The sequence below is a fragment of the Phocoena phocoena genome, chromosome 19 (assembly GCF_963924675.1).
Source record: "Phocoena phocoena chromosome 19, mPhoPho1.1, whole genome shotgun sequence".
NCBI lineage: Eukaryota > Metazoa > Chordata > Mammalia > Artiodactyla > Phocoenidae > Phocoena > Phocoena phocoena.
The window spans coordinates 39,486,127-39,502,167 of record NC_089237.1 but is presented as its reverse complement, the minus strand read 5'-3'; the positions used below and the strand labels follow the sequence as shown (position 1 = coordinate 39,502,167).

Below are 16,041 nucleotides of genomic sequence, written 5' to 3'. Positions count from 1 at the left end.
TTCCCCCTGCCTGGGCGGGCTGACCGCCGGGCTGGCTGGCCCTAAGGCGCCAGCGCCAGCGCAACTGGGCCTCAAGAGGCAGCCCGCGGTCCCCGCCCCCGTCTACGGACATACCACCCTGAACGCGCCCGATCTCGTCTGATCTCGGAAGCTAAGCAGGGTCGGGCCTGGTTAGTACTTGGATGGGAGACCGCCTGGGAATACCGGGTGCTGTAGGCTTTTTGCCTCCCGCTCCGCCTTCTCCTTTACTCGCCCGCGGGCGGTGGCCGCCGGCTCCGCCCCCGCCGGGCCCCGCTGCAGGCCCCACCTCCTCAGGCCCCTCCCACCACGGCGCGCGTGCGCCGGAGGGGCCGCTCCCCGCCGGCCCGGCCGGCCGGGCGGCCAGAAGGCGGCCCCGGAAGGCAGCCGCACCCCGGACGCTCCCGGGGTGGCTGGCCCGGACCCAGAATCCGCCGCGGGCCCGGTTGCCGTCCTTTCGGCCAGCGAGCCCCTCGACCTGCACCTGGCCGCCCCCACTGGCGCCCAGCCCCGCTGCCGCCACCTGTGCGCCGGTGTGTCCCGCCACAGCTCCCTCCGGCAGAAGCCCCGCCTCCGCCGTGTCGCCGCGGCCGGGTGCGGGAGCGGGATCGAGGGCCGGGGCCGCTTCCCCGGGCCTGCCGGCCACCAGGGGCGGGCTCCTGAGCTCGGCGGGTGGTGTGCGGGCAAGGGTGGCCTTGCCGGGGCTGAGGGGCCGTGGCGACGCAATGGTGGCTCCCAGTGGCTTCGGGCCAGCTGCTGTCGGGCAGCAGGGCCGGCCCGGGCTGCGGCCGGGCTGCGCCTAGCGCCGCGTGGGCGGGCAGGGGCGATGCCCCAGGGACCGCGGGCCCCGGGCCCCGAAGCCCCCGGGGCCACGTCCCTGTGAGCGACGTGCGGGATCTTGGGCGGGGCGCCAAGCGCCGAAGGGTTTGCTGGGTCACGCCGGCCCTCGGCTGGGAGGTGGTGGCCAAACCCTCCGCCACCGCCCGATACCCGAGACGTCCGTTCCCCCTGCCTGGGCGGGCTGACCGCCGGGCTGGCTGGCCCTAAGGCGCCAGCGCCAGCGCAACTGGGCCTCAAGAGGCAGCCCGCGGTCCCCGCCCCCGTCTACGGCCATACCACCCTGAACGCGCCCGATCTCGTCTGATCTCGGAAGCTAAGCAGGGTCGGGCCTGGTTAGTACTTGGATGGGAGACCGCCTGGGAATACCGGGTGCTGTAGGCTTTTTGCCTCCCGCTCCGCCTTCTCCTTTACTCGCCCGCGGGCGGTGGCCGCCGGCTCCGCCCCCGCCGGGCCCCGCTGCAGGCCCCACCTCCTCAGGCCCCTCCCACCACGGCGCGCGTGCGCCGGAGGGGCCGCTCCCCGCCGGCCCGGCCGGCCGGGCGGCCAGAAGGCGGCCCCGGAAGGCAGCCGCACCCCGGACGCTCCCGGGGTGGCTGGCCCGGACCCAGAATCCGCCGCGGGCCCGGTTGCCGTCCTTTCGGCCAGCGAGCCCCTCGACCTGCACCTGGCCGCCCCCACTGGCGCCCAGCCCCGCTGCCGCCACCTGTGCGCCGGTGTGTCCCGCCACAGCTCCCTCCGGCAGAAGCCCCGCCTCCGCCGTGTCGCCGCGGCCGGGTGCGGGAGCGGGATCGAGGGCCGGGGCCGCTTCCCCGGGCCTGCCGGCCACCAGGGGCGGGCTCCTGAGCTCGGCGGGTGGTGTGCGGGCAAGGGTGGCCTTGCCGGGGCTGAGGGGCCGTGGCGACGCAATGGTGGCTCCCAGTGGCTTCGGGCCAGCTGCTGTCGGGCAGCAGGGCCGGCCCGGGCTGCGGCCGGGCTGCGCCTAGCGCCGCGTGGGCGGGCAGGGGCGATGCCCCAGGGACCGCGGGCCCCGGGCCCCGAAGCCCCCGGGGCCACGTCCCTGTGAGCGACGTGCGGGATCTTGGGCGGGGCGCCAAGCGCCGAAGGGTTTGCTGGGTCACGCCGGCCCTCGGCTGGGAGGTGGTGGCCAAACCCTCCGCCACCGCCCGATACCCGAGACGTCCGTTCCCCCTGCCTGGGCGGGCTGACCGCCGGGCTGGCTGGCCCTAAGGCGCCAGCGCCAGCGCAACTGGGCCTCAAGAGGCAGCCCGCGGTCCCCGCCCCCGTCTACGGCCATACCACCCTGAACGCGCCCGATCTCGTCTGATCTCGGAAGCTAAGCAGGGTCGGGCCTGGTTAGTACTTGGATGGGAGACCGCCTGGGAATACCGGGTGCTGTAGGCTTTTTGCCTCCCGCTCCGCCTTCTCCTTTACTCGCCCGCGGGCGGTGGCCGCCGGCTCCGCCCCCGCCGGGCCCCGCTGCAGGCCCCACCTCCTCAGGCCCCTCCCACCACGGCGCGCGTGCGCCGGAGGGGCCGCTCCCCGCCGGCCCGGCCGGCCGGGCGGCCAGAAGGCGGCCCCGGAAGGCAGCCGCACCCCGGACGCTCCCGGGGTGGCTGGCCCGGACCCAGAATCCGCCGCGGGCCCGGTTGCCGTCCTTTCGGCCAGCGAGCCCCTCGACCTGCACCTGGCCGCCCCCACTGGCGCCCAGCCCCGCTGCCGCCACCTGTGCGCCGGTGTGTCCCGCCACAGCTCCCTCCGGCAGAAGCCCCGCCTCCGCCGTGTCGCCGCGGCCGGGTGCGGGAGCGGGATCGAGGGCCGGGGCCGCTTCCCCGGGCCTGCCGGCCACCAGGGGCGGGCTCCTGAGCTCGGCGGGTGGTGTGCGGGCAAGGGTGGCCTTGCCGGGGCTGAGGGGCCGTGGCGACGCAATGGTGGCTCCCAGTGGCTTCGGGCCAGCTGCTGTCGGGCAGCAGGGCCGGCCCGGGCTGCGGCCGGGCTGCGCCTAGCGCCGCGTGGGCGGGCAGGGGCGATGCCCCAGGGACCGCGGGCCCCGGGCCCCGAAGCCCCCGGGGCCACGTCCCTGTGAGCGACGTGCGGGATCTTGGGCGGGGCGCCAAGCGCCGAAGGGTTTGCTGGGTCACGCCGGCCCTCGGCTGGGAGGTGGTGGCCAAACCCTCCGCCACCGCCCGATACCCGAGACGTCCGTTCCCCCTGCCTGGGCGGGCTGACCGCCGGGCTGGCTGGCCCTAAGGCGCCAGCGCCAGCGCAACTGGGCCTCAAGAGGCAGCCCGCGGTCCCCGCCCCCGTCTACGGCCATACCACCCTGAACGCGCCCGATCTCGTCTGATCTCGGAAGCTAAGCAGGGTCGGGCCTGGTTAGTACTTGGATGGGAGACCGCCTGGGAATACCGGGTGCTGTAGGCTTTTTGCCTCCCGCTCCGCCTTCTCCTTTACTCGCCCGCGGGCGGTGGCCGCCGGCTCCGCCCCCGCCGGGCCCCGCTGCAGGCCCCACCTCCTCAGGCCCCTCCCACCACGGCGCGCGTGCGCCGGAGGGGCCGCTCCCCGCCGGCCCGGCCGGCCGGGCGGCCAGAAGGCGGCCCCGGAAGGCAGCCGCACCCCGGACGCTCCCGGGGTGGCTGGCCCGGACCCAGAATCCGCCGCGGGCCCGGTTGCCGTCCTTTCGGCCAGCGAGCCCCTCGACCTGCACCTGGCCGCCCCCACTGGCGCCCAGCCCCGCTGCCGCCACCTGTGCGCCGGTGTGTCCCGCCACAGCTCCCTCCGGCAGAAGCCCCGCCTCCGCCGTGTCGCCGCGGCCGGGTGCGGGAGCGGGATCGAGGGCCGGGGCCGCTTCCCCGGGCCTGCCGGCCACCAGGGGCGGGCTCCTGAGCTCGGCGGGTGGTGTGCGGGCAAGGGTGGCCTTGCCGGGGCTGAGGGGCCGTGGCGACGCAATGGTGGCTCCCAGTGGCTTCGGGCCAGCTGCTGTCGGGCAGCAGGGCCGGCCCGGGCTGCGGCCGGGCTGCGCCTAGCGCCGCGTGGGCGGGCAGGGGCGATGCCCCAGGGACCGCGGGCCCCGGGCCCCGAAGCCCCCGGGGCCACGTCCCTGTGAGCGACGTGCGGGATCTTGGGCGGGGCGCCAAGCGCCGAAGGGTTTGCTGGGTCACGCCGGCCCTCGGCTGGGAGGTGGTGGCCAAACCCTCCGCCACCGCCCGATACCCGAGACGTCCGTTCCCCCTGCCTGGGCGGGCTGACCGCCGGGCTGGCTGGCCCTAAGGCGCCAGCGCCAGCGCAACTGGGCCTCAAGAGGCAGCCCGCGGTCCCCGCCCCCGTCTACGGCCATACCACCCTGAACGCGCCCGATCTCGTCTGATCTCGGAAGCTAAGCAGGGTCGGGCCTGGTTAGTACTTGGATGGGAGACCGCCTGGGAATACCGGGTGCTGTAGGCTTTTTGCCTCCCGCTCCGCCTTCTCCTTTACTCGCCCGCGGGCGGTGGCCGCCGGCTCCGCCCCCGCCGGGCCCCGCTGCAGGCCCCACCTCCTCAGGCCCCTCCCACCACGGCGCGCGTGCGCCGGAGGGGCCGCTCCCCGCCGGCCCGGCCGGCCGGGCGGCCAGAAGGCGGCCCCGGAAGGCAGCCGCACCCCGGCCGCTCCCGGGGTGGCTGGCCCGGACCCAGAATCCGCCGCGGGCCCGGTTGCCGTCCTTTCGGCCAGCGAGCCCCTCGACCTGCACCTGGCCGCCCCCACTGGCGCCCAGCCCCGCTGCCGCCACCTGTGCGCCGGTGTGTCCCGCCACAGCTCCCTCCGGCAGAAGCCCCGCCTCCGCCGTGTCGCCGCGGCCGGGTGCGGGAGCGGGATCGAGGGCCGGGGCCGCTTCCCCGGGCCTGCCGGCCACCAGGGGCGGGCTCCTGAGCTCGGCGGGTGGTGTGCGGGCAAGGGTGGCCTTGCCGGGGCTGAGGGGCCGTGGCGACGCAATGGTGGCTCCCAGTGGCTTCGGGCCAGCTGCAGTCGGGCAGCAGGGCCGGCCCGGGCTGCGGCCGGGCTGCGCCTAGCGCCGCGTGGGCGGGCAGGGGCGATGCCCCAGGGACCGCGGGCCCCGGGCCCCGAAGCCTCCGGGGCCACGTCCCTGTGAGCGACGTGCGGGATCTTGGGCGGGGCGCCAAGCGCCGAAGGGTTTGCTGGGTCACGCCGGCCCTCGGCTGGGAGGTGGTGGCCAAACCCTCCGCCACCGCCCGATACCCGAGACGTCCGTTCCCCCTGCCTGGGCGGGCTGACCGCCGGGCTGGCTGGCCCTAAGGCGCCAGCGCCAGCGCAACTGGGCCTCAAGAGGCAGCCCGCGGTCCCCGCCCCCGTCTACGGCCATACCACCCTGAACGCGCCCGATCTCGTCTGATCTCGGAAGCTAAGCAGGGTCGGGCCTGGTTAGTACTTGGATGGGAGACCGCCTGGGAATACCGGGTGCTGTAGGCTTTTTGCCTCCCGCTCCGCCTTCTCCTTTACTCGCCCGCGGGCGGTGGCCGCCGGCTCCGCCCCCGCCGGGCCCCGCTGCAGGCCCCACCTCCTCAGGCCCCTCCCACCACGGCGCGCGTGCGCCGGAGGGGCCGCTCCCCGCCGGCCCGGCCGGCCGGGCGGCCAGAAGGCGGCCCCGGAAGGCAGCCGCACCCCGGACGCTCCCGGGGTGGCTGGCCCGGACCCAGAATCCGCCGCGGGCCCGGTTGCCGTCCTTTCGGCCAGCGAGCCCCTCGACCTGCACCTGGCCGCCCCCACTGGCGCCCAGCCCCGCTGCCGCCACCTGTGCGCCGGTGTGTCCCGCCACAGCTCCCTCCGGCAGAAGCCCCGCCTCCGCCGTGTCGCCGCGGCCGGGTGCGGGAGCGGGATCGAGGGCCGGGGCCGCTTCCCCGGGCCTGCCGGCCACCAGGGGCGGGCTCCTGAGCTCGGCGGGTGGTGTGCGGGCAAGGGTGGCCTTGCCGGGGCTGAGGGGCCGTGGCGACGCAATGGTGGCTCCCAGTGGCTTCGGGCCAGCTGCTGTCGGGCAGCAGGGCCGGCCCGGGCTGCGGCCGGGCTGCGCCTAGCGCCGCGTGGGCGGGCAGGGGCGATGCCCCAGGGACCGCGGGCCCCGGGCCCCGAAGCCCCCGGGGCCACGTCCCTGTGAGCGACGTGCGGGATCTTGGGCGGGGCGCCAAGCGCCGAAGGGTTTGCTGGGTCACGCCGGCCCTCGGCTGGGAGGTGGTGGCCAAACCCTCCGCCACCGCCCGATACCCGAGACGTCCGTTCCCCCTGCCTGGGCGGGCTGACCGCCGGGCTGGCTGGCCCTAAGGCGCCAGCGCCAGCGCAACTGGGCCTCAAGAGGCAGCCCGCGGTCCCCGCCCCCGTCTACGGCCATACCACCCTGAACGCGCCCGATCTCGTCTGATCTCGGAAGCTAAGCAGGGTCGGGCCTGGTTAGTACTTGGATGGGAGACCGCCTGGGAATACCGGGTGCTGTAGGCTTTTTGCCTCCCGCTCCGCCTTCTCCTTTACCCGCCCGCGGGCGGTGGCCGCCGGCTCCGCCCCCGCCGGGCCCCGCTGCAGGCCCCACCTCCTCAGGCCCCTCCCACCACGGCGCGCGTGCGCCGGAGGGGCCGCTCCCCGCCGGCCCGGCCGGCCGGGCGGCCAGAAGGCGGCCCCGGAAGGCAGCCGCACCCCGGACGCTCCCGGGGTGGCTGGCCCGGACCCAGAATCCGCCGCGGGCCCGGTTGCCGTCCTTTCGGCCAGCGAGCCCCTCGACCTGCACCTGGCCGCCCCCACTGGCGCCCAGCCCCGCTGCCGCCACCTGTGCGCCGGTGTGTCCCGCCACAGCTCCCTCCGGCAGAAGCCCCGCCTCCGCCGTGTCGCCGCGGCCGGGTGCGGGAGCGGGATCGAGGGCCGGGGCCGCTTCCCCGGGCCTGCCGGCCACCAGGGGCGGGCTCCTGAGCTCGGCGGGTGGTGTGCGGGCAAGGGTGGCCTTGCCGGGGCTGAGGGGCCGTGGCGACGCAATGGTGGCTCCCAGTGGCTTCGGGCCAGCTGCTGTCGGGCAGCAGGGCCGGCCCGGGCTGCGGCCGGGCTGCGCCTAGCGCCGCGTGGGCGGGCAGGGGCGATGCCCCAGGGACCGCGGGCCCCGGGCCCCGAAGCCCCCGGGGCCACGTCCCTGTGAGCGACGTGCGGGATCTTGGGCGGGGCGCCAAGCGCCGAAGGGTTTGCTGGGTCACGCCGGCCCTCGGCTGGGAGGTGGTGGCCAAACCCTCCGCCACCGCCCGATACCCGAGACGTCCGTTCCCCCTGCCTGGGCGGGCGGCGGGGTCCCGCCGGGGCGGGCTGACCGCCGGGCTGGCTGGCCCTAAGGCGCCAGCGCCAGCGCAACTGGGCCTCAAGAGGCAGCCCGCGGTCCCCGCCCCCGTCTACGGCCATACCACCCTGAACGCGCCCGATCTCGTCTGATCTCGGAAGCTAAGCAGGGTCGGGCCTGGTTAGTACTTGGATGGGAGACCGCCTGGGAATACCGGGTGCTGTAGGCTTTTTGCCTCCCGCTCCGCCTTCTCCTTTACTCGCCCGCGGGCGGTGGCCGCCGGCTCCGCCCCCGCCGGGCCCCGCTGCAGGCCCCACCTCCTCAGGCCCCTCCCACCACGGCGCGCGTGCGCCGGAGGGGCCGCTCCCCGCCGGCCCGGCCGGCCGGGCGGCCAGAAGGCGGCCCCGGAAGGCAGCCGCACCCCGGACGCTCCCGGGGTGGCTGGCCCGGACCCAGAATCCGCCGCGGGCCCGGTTGCCGTCCTTTCGGCCAGCGAGCCCCTCGACCTGCACCTGGCCGCCCCCACTGGCGCCCAGCCCCGCTGCCGCCACCTGTGCGCCGGTGTGTCCCGCCACAGCTCCCTCCGGCAGAAGCCCCGCCTCCGCCGTGTCGCCGCGGCCGGGTGCGGGAGCGGGATCGAGGGCCGGGGCCGCTTCCCCGGGCCTGCCGGCCACCAGGGGCGGGCTCCTGAGCTCGGCGGGTGGTGTGCGGGCAAGGGTGGCCTTGCCGGGGCTGAGGGGCCGTGGCGACGCAATGGTGGCTCCCAGTGGCTTCGGGCCAGCTGCTGTCGGGCAGCAGGGCCGGCCCGGGCTGCGGCCGGGCTGCGCCTAGCGCCGCGTGGGCGGGCAGGGGCGATGCCCCAGGGACCGCGGGCCCCGGGCCCCGAAGCCCCCGGGGCCACGTCCCTGTGAGCGACGTGCGGGATCTTGGGCGGGGCGCCAAGCGCCGAAGGGTTTGCTGGGTCACGCCGGCCCTCGGCTGGGAGGTGGTGGCCAAACCCTCCGCCACCGCCCGATACCCGAGACGTCCGTTCCCCCTGCCTGGGCGGGCTGACCGCCGGGCTGGCTGGCCCTAAGGCGCCAGCGCCAGCGCAACTGGGCCTCAAGAGGCAGCCCGCGGTCCCCGCCCCCGTCTACGGCCATACCACCCTGAACGCGCCCGATCTCGTCTGATCTCGGAAGCTAAGCAGGGTCGGGCCTGGTTAGTACTTGGATGGGAGACCGCCTGGGAATACCGGGTGCTGTAGGCTTTTTGCCTCCCGCTCCGCCTTCTCCTTTACTCGCCCGCGGGCGGTGGCCGCCGGCTCCGCCCCCGCCGGGCCCCGCTGCAGGCCCCACCTCCTCAGGCCCCTCCCACCACGGCGCGCGTGCGCCGGAGGGGCCGCTCCCCGCCGGCCCGGCCGGCCGGGCGGCCAGAAGGCGGCCCCGGAAGGCAGCCGCACCCCGGACGCTCCCGGGGTGGCTGGCCCGGACCCAGAATCCGCCGCGGGCCCGGTTGCCGTCCTTTCGGCCAGCGAGCCCCTCGACCTGCACCTGGCCGCCCCCACTGGCGCCCAGCCCCGCTGCCGCCACCTGTGCGCCGGTGTGTCCCGCCACAGCTCCCTCCGGCAGAAGCCCCGCCTCCGCCGTGTCGCCGCAGCCGGGTGCGGGAGCGGGATCGAGGGCCGGGGCCGCTTCCCCGGGCCTGCCGGCCACCAGGGGCGGGCTCCTGAGCTCGGCGGGTGGTGTGCGGGCAAGGGTGGCCTTGCCGGGGCTGAGGGGCCGTGGCGACGCAATGGTGGCTCCCAGTGGCTTCGGGCCAGCTGCAGTCGGGCAGCAGGGCCGGCCCGGGCTGCGGCCGGGCTGCGCCTAGCGCCGCGTGGGCGGGCAGGGGCGATGCCCCAGGGACCGCGGGCCCCGGGCCCCGAAGCCCCCGGGGCCACGTCCCTGTGAGCGACGTGCGGGATCTTGGGCGGGGCGCCAAGCGCCGAAGGGTTTGCTGGGTCACGCCGGCCCTCGGCTGGGAGGTGGTGGCCAAACCCTCCGCCACCGCCCGATACCCGAGACGTCCGTTCCCCCTGCCTGGGCGGGCTGACCGCCGGGCTGGCTGGCCCTAAGGCGCCAGCGCCAGCGCAACTGGGCCTCAAGAGGCAGCCCGCGGTCCCCGCCCCCGTCTACGGCCATACCACCCTGAACGCGCCCGATCTCGTCTGATCTCGGAAGCTAAGCAGGGTCGGGCCTGGTTAGTACTTGGATGGGAGACCGCCTGGGAATACCGGGTGCTGTAGGCTTTTTGCCTCCCGCTCCGCCTTCTCCTTTACTCGCCCGCGGGCGGTGGCCGCCGGCTCCGCCCCCGCCGGGCCCCGCTGCAGGCCCCACCTCCTCAGGCCCCTCCCACCACGGCGCGCGTGCGCCGGAGGGGCCGCTCCCCGCCGGCCCGGCCGGCCGGGCGGCCAGAAGGCGGCCCCGGAAGGCAGCCGCACCCCGGACGCTCCCGGGGTGGCTGGCCCGGACCCAGAATCCGCCGCGGGCCCGGTTGCCGTCCTTTCGGCCAGCGAGCCCCTCGACCTGCACCTGGCCGCCCCCACTGGCGCCCAGCCCCGCTGCCGCCACCTGTGCGCCGGTGTGTCCCGCCACAGCTCCCTCCGGCAGAAGCCCCGCCTCCGCCGTGTCGCCGCGGCCGGGTGCGGGAGCGGGATCGAGGGCCGGGGCCGCTTCCCCGGGCCTGCCGGCCACCAGGGGCGGGCTCCTGAGCTCGGCGGGTGGTGTGCGGGCAAGGGTGGCCTTGCCGGGGCTGAGGGGCCGTGGCGACGCAATGGTGGCTCCCAGTGGCTTCGGGCCAGCTGCTGTCGGGCAGCAGGGCCGGCCCGGGCTGCGGCCGGGCTGCGCCTAGCGCCGCGTGGGCGGGCAGGGGCGATGCCCCAGGGACCGCGGGCCCCGGGCCCCGAAGCCCCCGGGGCCACGTCCCTGTGAGCGACGTGCGGGATCTTGGGCGGGGCGCCAAGCGCCGAAGGGTTTGCTGGGTCACGCCGGCCCTCGGCTGGGAGGTGGTGGCCAAACCCTCCGCCACCGCCCGATACCCGAGACGTCCGTTCCCCCTGCCTGGGCGGGCGGCGGGGTCCCGCCGGGGCGGGCTGACCGCCGGGCTGGCTGGCCCTAAGGCGCCAGCGCCAGCGCAACTGGGCCTCAAGAGGCAGCCCGCGGTCCCCGCCCCCGTCTACGGCCATACCACCCTGAACGCGCCCGATCTCGTCTGATCTCGGAAGCTAAGCAGGGTCGGGCCTGGTTAGTACTTGGATGGGAGACCGCCTGGGAATACCGGGTGCTGTAGGCTTTTTGCCTCCCGCTCCGCCTTCTCCTTTACTCGCCCGCGGGCGGTGGCCGCCGGCTCCGCCCCCGCCGGGCCCCGCTGCAGGCCCCACCTCCTCAGGCCCCTCCCACCACGGCGCGCGTGCGCCGGAGGGGCCGCTCCCCGCCGGCCCGGCCGGCCGGGCGGCCAGAAGGCGGCCCCGGAAGGCAGCCGCACCCCGGACGCTCCCGGGGTGGCTGGCCCGGACCCAGAATCCGCCGCGGGCCCGGTTGCCGTCCTTTCGGCCAGCGAGCCCCTCGACCTGCACCTGGCCGCCCCCACTGGCGCCCAGCCCCGCTGCCGCCACCTGTGCGCCGGTGTGTCCCGCCACAGCTCCCTCCGGCAGAAGCCCCGCCTCCGCCGTGTCGCCGCGGCCGGGTGCGGGAGCGGGATCGAGGGCCGGGGCCGCTTCCCCGGGCCTGCCGGCCACCAGGGGCGGGCTCCTGAGCTCGGCGGGTGGTGTGCGGGCAAGGGTGGCCTTGCCGGGGCTGAGGGGCCGTGGCGACGCAATGGTGGCTCCCAGTGGCTTCGGGCCAGCTGCTGTCGGGCAGCAGGGCCGGCCCGGGCTGCGGCCGGGCTGCGCCTAGCGCCGCGTGGGCGGGCAGGGGCGATGCCCCAGGGACCGCGGGCCCCGGGCCCCGAAGCCCCCGGGGCCACGTCCCTGTGAGCGACGTGCGGGATCTTGGGCGGGGCGCCAAGCGCCGAAGGGTTTGCTGGGTCACGCCGGCCCTCGGCTGGGAGGTGGTGGCCAAACCCTCCGCCACCGCCCGATACCCGAGACGTCCGTTCCCCCTGCCTGGGCGGGCTGACCGCCGGGCTGGCTGGCCCTAAGGCGCCAGCGCCAGCGCAACTGGGCCTCAAGAGGCAGCCCGCGGTCCCCGCCCCCGTCTACGGCCATACCACCCTGAACGCGCCCGATCTCGTCTGATCTCGGAAGCTAAGCAGGGTCGGGCCTGGTTAGTACTTGGATGGGAGACCGCCTGGGAATACCGGGTGCTGTAGGCTTTTTGCCTCCCGCTCCGCCTTCTCCTTTACCCGCCCGCGGGCGGTGGCCGCCGGCTCCGCCCCCGCCGGGCCCCGCTGCAGGCCCCACCTCCTCAGGCCCCTCCCACCACGGCGCGCGTGCGCCGGAGGGGCCGCTCCCCGCCGGCCCGGCCGGCCGGGCGGCCAGAAGGCGGCCCCGGAAGGCAGCCGCACCCCGGACGCTCCCGGGGTGGCTGGCCCGGACCCAGAATCCGCCGCGGGCCCGGTTGCCGTCCTTTCGGCCAGCGAGCCCCTCGACCTGCACCTGGCCGCCCCCACTGGCGCCCAGCCCCGCTGCCGCCACCTGTGCGCCGGTGTGTCCCGCCACAGCTCCCTCCGGCAGAAGCCCCGCCTCCGCCGTGTCGCCGCGGCCGGGTGCGGGAGCGGGATCGAGGGCCGGGGCCGCTTCCCCGGGCCTGCCGGCCACCAGGGGCGGGCTCCTGAGCTCGGCGGGTGGTGTGCGGGCAAGGGTGGCCTTGCCGGGGCTGAGGGGCCGTGGCGACGCAATGGTGGCTCCCAGTGGCTTCGGGCCAGCTGCTGTCGGGCAGCAGGGCCGGCCCGGGCTGCGGCCGGGCTGCGCCTAGCGCCGCGTGGGCGGGCAGGGGCGATGCCCCAGGGACCGCGGGCCCCGGGCCCCGAAGCCCCCGGGGCCACGTCCCTGTGAGCGACGTGCGGGATCTTGGGCGGGGCGCCAAGCGCCGAAGGGTTTGCTGGGTCACGCCGGCCCTCGGCTGGGAGGTGGTGGCCAAACCCTCCGCCACCGCCCGATACCCGAGACGTCCGTTCCCCCTGCCTGGGCGGGCGGCGGGGTCCCGCCGGGGCGGGCTGACCGCCGGGCTGGCTGGCCCTAAGGCGCCAGCGCCAGCGCAACTGGGCCTCAAGAGGCAGCCCGCGGTCCCCGCCCCCGTCTACGGCCATACCACCCTGAACGCGCCCGATCTCGTCTGATCTCGGAAGCTAAGCAGGGTCGGGCCTGGTTAGTACTTGGATGGGAGACCGCCTGGGAATACCGGGTGCTGTAGGCTTTTTGCCTCCCGCTCCGCCTTCTCCTTTACTCGCCCGCGGGCGGTGGCCGCCGGCTCCGCCCCCGCCGGGCCCCGCTGCAGGCCCCACCTCCTCAGGCCCCTCCCACCACGGCGCGCGTGCGCCGGAGGGGCCGCTCCCCGCCGGCCCGGCCGGCCGGGCGGCCAGAAGGCGGCCCCGGAAGGCAGCCGCACCCCGGACGCTCCCGGGGTGGCTGGCCCGGACCCAGAATCCGCCGCGGGCCCGGTTGCCGTCCTTTCGGCCAGCGAGCCCCTCGACCTGCACCTGGCCGCCCCCACTGGCGCCCAGCCCCGCTGCCGCCACCTGTGCGCCGGTGTGTCCCGCCACAGCTCCCTCCGGCAGAAGCCCCGCCTCCGCCGTGTCGCCGCGGCCGGGTGCGGGAGCGGGATCGAGGGCCGGGGCCGCTTCCCCGGGCCTGCCGGCCACCAGGGGCGGGCTCCTGAGCTCGGCGGGTGGTGTGCGGGCAAGGGTGGCCTTGCCGGGGCTGAGGGGCCGTGGCGACGCAATGGTGGCTCCCAGTGGCTTCGGGCCAGCTGCTGTCGGGCAGCAGGGCCGGCCCGGGCTGCGGCCGGGCTGCGCCTAGCGCCGCGTGGGCGGGCAGGGGCGATGCCCCAGGGACCGCGGGCCCCGGGCCCCGAAGCCCCCGGGGCCACGTCCCTGTGAGCGACGTGCGGGATCTTGGGCGGGGCGCCAAGCGCCGAAGGGTTTGCTGGGTCACGCCGGCCCTCGGCTGGGAGGTGGTGGCCAAACCCTCCGCCACCGCCCGATACCCGAGACGTCCGTTCCCCCTGCCTGGGCGGGCTGACCGCCGGGCTGGCTGGCCCTAAGGCGCCAGCGCCAGCGCAACTGGGCCTCAAGAGGCAGCCCGCGGTCCCCGCCCCCGTCTACGGACATACCACCCTGAACGCGCCCGATCTCGTCTGATCTCGGAAGCTAAGCAGGGTCGGGCCTGGTTAGTACTTGGATGGGAGACCGCCTGGGAATACCGGGTGCTGTAGGCTTTTTGCCTCCCGCTCCGCCTTCTCCTTTACTCGCCCGCGGGCGGTGGCCGCCGGCTCCGCCCCCGCCGGGCCCCGCTGCAGGCCCCACCTCCTCAGGCCCCTCCCACCACGGCGCGCGTGCGCCGGAGGGGCCGCTCCCCGCCGGCCCGGCCGGCCGGGCGGCCAGAAGGCGGCCCCGGAAGGCAGCCGCACCCCGGACGCTCCCGGGGTGGCTGGCCCGGACCCAGAATCCGCCGCGGGCCCGGTTGCCGTCCTTTCGGCCAGCGAGCCCCTCGACCTGCACCTGGCCGCCCCCACTGGCGCCCAGCCCCGCTGCCGCCACCTGTGCGCCGGTGTGTCCCGCCACAGCTCCCTCCGGCAGAAGCCCCGCCTCCGCCGTGTCGCCGCGGCCGGGTGCGGGAGCGGGATCGAGGGCCGGGGCCGCTTCCCCGGGCCTGCCGGCCACCAGGGGCGGGCTCCTGAGCTCGGCGGGTGGTGTGCGGGCAAGGGTGGCCTTGCCGGGGCTGAGGGGCCGTGGCGACGCAATGGTGGCTCCCAGTGGCTTCGGGCCAGCTGCTGTCGGGCAGCAGGGCCGGCCCGGGCTGCGGCCGGGCTGCGCCTAGCGCCGCGTGGGCGGGCAGGGGCGATGCCCCAGGGACCGCGGGCCCCGGGCCCCGAAGCCCCCGGGGCCACGTCCCTGTGAGCGACGTGCGGGATCTTGGGCGGGGCGCCAAGCGCCGAAGGGTTTGCTGGGTCACGCCGGCCCTCGGCTGGGAGGTGGTGGCCAAACCCTCCGCCACCGCCCGATACCCGAGACGTCCGTTCCCCCTGCCTGGGCGGGCTGACCGCCGGGCTGGCTGGCCCTAAGGCGCCAGCGCCAGCGCAACTGGGCCTCAAGAGGCAGCCCGCGGTCCCCGCCCCCGTCTACGGCCATACCACCCTGAACGCGCCCGATCTCGTCTGATCTCGGAAGCTAAGCAGGGTCGGGCCTGGTTAGTACTTGGATGGGAGACCGCCTGGGAATACCGGGTGCTGTAGGCTTTTTGCCTCCCGCTCCGCCTTCTCCTTTACTCGCCCGCGGGCGGTGGCCGCCGGCTCCGCCCCCGCCGGGCCCCGCTGCAGGCCCCACCTCCTCAGGCCCCTCCCACCACGGCGCGCGTGCGCCGGAGGGGCCGCTCCCCGCCGGCCCGGCCGGCCGGGCGGCCAGAAGGCGGCCCCGGAAGGCAGCCGCACCCCGGACGCTCCCGGGGTGGCTGGCCCGGACCCAGAATCCGCCGCGGGCCCGGTTGCCGTCCTTTCGGCCAGCGAGCCCCTCGACCTGCACCTGGCCGCCCCCACTGGCGCCCAGCCCCGCTGCCGCCACCTGTGCGCCGGTGTGTCCCGCCACAGCTCCCTCCGGCAGAAGCCCCGCCTCCGCCGTGTCGCCGCGGCCGGGTGCGGGAGCGGGATCGAGGGCCGGGGCCGCTTCCCCGGGCCTGCCGGCCACCAGGGGCGGGCTCCTGAGCTCGGCGGGTGGTGTGCGGGCAAGGGTGGCCTTGCCGGGGCTGAGGGGCCGTGGCGACGCAATGGTGGCTCCCAGTGGCTTCGGGCCAGCTGCTGTCGGGCAGCAGGGCCGGCCCGGGCTGCGGCCGGGCTGCGCCTAGCGCCGCGTGGGCGGGCAGGGGCGATGCCCCAGGGACCGCGGGCCCCGGGCCCCGAAGCCCCCGGGGCCACGTCCCTGTGAGCGACGTGCGGGATCTTGGGCGGGGCGCCAAGCGCCGAAGGGTTTGCTGGGTCACGCCGGCCCTCGGCTGGGAGGTGGTGGCCAAACCCTCCGCCACCGCCCGATACCCGAGACGTCCGTTCCCCCTGCCTGGGCGGGCTGACCGCCGGGCTGGCTGGCCCTAAGGCGCCAGCGCCAGCGCAACTGGGCCTCAAGAGGCAGCCCGCGGTCCCCGCCCCCGTCTACGGCCATACCACCCTGAACGCGCCCGATCTCGTCTGATCTCGGAAGCTAAGCAGGGTCGGGCCTGGTTAGTACTTGGATGGGAGACCGCCTGGGAATACCGGGTGCTGTAGGCTTTTTGCCTCCCGCTCCGCCTTCTCCTTTACTCGCCCGCGGGCGGTGGCCGCCGGCTCCGCCCCCGCCGGGCCCCGCTGCAGGCCCCACCTCCTCAGGCCCCTCCCACCACGGCGCGCGTGCGCCGGAGGGGCCGCTCCCCGCCGGCCCGGCCGGCCGGGCGGCCAGAAGGCGGCCCCGGAAGGCAGCCGCACCCCGGACGCTCCCGGGGTGGCTGGCCCGGACCCAGAATCCGCCGCGGGCCCGGTTGCCGTCCTTTCGGCCAGCGAGCCCCTCGACCTGCACCTGGCCGCCCCCACTGGCGCCCAGCCCCGCTGCCGCCACCTGTGCGCCGGTGTGTCCCGCCACAGCTCCCTCCGGCAGAAGCCCCGCCTCCGCCGTGTCGCCGCGGCCGGGTGCGGGAGCGGGATCGAGGGCCGGGGCCGCTTCCCCGGGCCTGCCGGCCACCAGGGGCG

At 76.9% G+C, this 16,041-nt stretch overlaps 16 non-coding genes across 16 annotated transcripts; all 16 read left to right on the top strand.

Moving 5' to 3' along the window:
• The first annotated feature begins 100 nt into the window (after window positions 1–100).
• LOC136139497 (5S ribosomal RNA) lies at window positions 101–219 on the top strand. Its single transcript, XR_010657030.1, has one exon. It is a non-coding gene; the product is annotated as a 5S ribosomal RNA (ribosomal RNA).
• A 901-nt stretch (window positions 220–1,120) lies between these two features.
• LOC136139837 (5S ribosomal RNA) lies at window positions 1,121–1,239 on the top strand. The gene has a single exon (XR_010657346.1). It is a non-coding gene; the product is annotated as a 5S ribosomal RNA (ribosomal RNA).
• Window positions 1,240–2,140: 901 nt separating this feature from the next.
• Window positions 2,141–2,259, top strand: LOC136139836 (5S ribosomal RNA). Its single transcript, XR_010657345.1, has one exon. It is a non-coding gene; the product is annotated as a 5S ribosomal RNA (ribosomal RNA).
• Window positions 2,260–3,160: 901 nt separating this feature from the next.
• Window positions 3,161–3,279, top strand: LOC136139835 (5S ribosomal RNA). The gene has a single exon (XR_010657344.1). It is a non-coding gene; the product is annotated as a 5S ribosomal RNA (ribosomal RNA).
• A 901-nt stretch (window positions 3,280–4,180) lies between these two features.
• On the top strand, window positions 4,181–4,299 carry LOC136139834 (5S ribosomal RNA). Its single transcript, XR_010657343.1, has one exon. It is a non-coding gene; the product is annotated as a 5S ribosomal RNA (ribosomal RNA).
• A 901-nt stretch (window positions 4,300–5,200) lies between these two features.
• On the top strand, window positions 5,201–5,319 carry LOC136139833 (5S ribosomal RNA). The gene has a single exon (XR_010657342.1). It is a non-coding gene; the product is annotated as a 5S ribosomal RNA (ribosomal RNA).
• Window positions 5,320–6,220: 901 nt separating this feature from the next.
• On the top strand, window positions 6,221–6,339 carry LOC136139831 (5S ribosomal RNA). The gene has a single exon (XR_010657341.1). It is a non-coding gene; the product is annotated as a 5S ribosomal RNA (ribosomal RNA).
• A 924-nt stretch (window positions 6,340–7,263) lies between these two features.
• LOC136139830 (5S ribosomal RNA) lies at window positions 7,264–7,382 on the top strand. The gene has a single exon (XR_010657340.1). It is a non-coding gene; the product is annotated as a 5S ribosomal RNA (ribosomal RNA).
• Window positions 7,383–8,283: 901 nt separating this feature from the next.
• On the top strand, window positions 8,284–8,402 carry LOC136139829 (5S ribosomal RNA). Its single transcript, XR_010657339.1, has one exon. It is a non-coding gene; the product is annotated as a 5S ribosomal RNA (ribosomal RNA).
• Window positions 8,403–9,303: 901 nt separating this feature from the next.
• Window positions 9,304–9,422, top strand: LOC136139828 (5S ribosomal RNA). The gene has a single exon (XR_010657338.1). It is a non-coding gene; the product is annotated as a 5S ribosomal RNA (ribosomal RNA).
• A 924-nt stretch (window positions 9,423–10,346) lies between these two features.
• LOC136139827 (5S ribosomal RNA) lies at window positions 10,347–10,465 on the top strand. Its single transcript, XR_010657337.1, has one exon. It is a non-coding gene; the product is annotated as a 5S ribosomal RNA (ribosomal RNA).
• Window positions 10,466–11,366: 901 nt separating this feature from the next.
• LOC136139825 (5S ribosomal RNA) lies at window positions 11,367–11,485 on the top strand. The gene has a single exon (XR_010657335.1). It is a non-coding gene; the product is annotated as a 5S ribosomal RNA (ribosomal RNA).
• A 924-nt stretch (window positions 11,486–12,409) lies between these two features.
• LOC136139824 (5S ribosomal RNA) lies at window positions 12,410–12,528 on the top strand. The gene has a single exon (XR_010657334.1). It is a non-coding gene; the product is annotated as a 5S ribosomal RNA (ribosomal RNA).
• A 901-nt stretch (window positions 12,529–13,429) lies between these two features.
• Window positions 13,430–13,548, top strand: LOC136139496 (5S ribosomal RNA). The gene has a single exon (XR_010657029.1). It is a non-coding gene; the product is annotated as a 5S ribosomal RNA (ribosomal RNA).
• A 901-nt stretch (window positions 13,549–14,449) lies between these two features.
• On the top strand, window positions 14,450–14,568 carry LOC136139823 (5S ribosomal RNA). Its single transcript, XR_010657333.1, has one exon. It is a non-coding gene; the product is annotated as a 5S ribosomal RNA (ribosomal RNA).
• Window positions 14,569–15,469: 901 nt separating this feature from the next.
• LOC136139822 (5S ribosomal RNA) lies at window positions 15,470–15,588 on the top strand. Its single transcript, XR_010657332.1, has one exon. It is a non-coding gene; the product is annotated as a 5S ribosomal RNA (ribosomal RNA).
• Window positions 15,589–16,041: the final 453 nt, after the last annotated feature.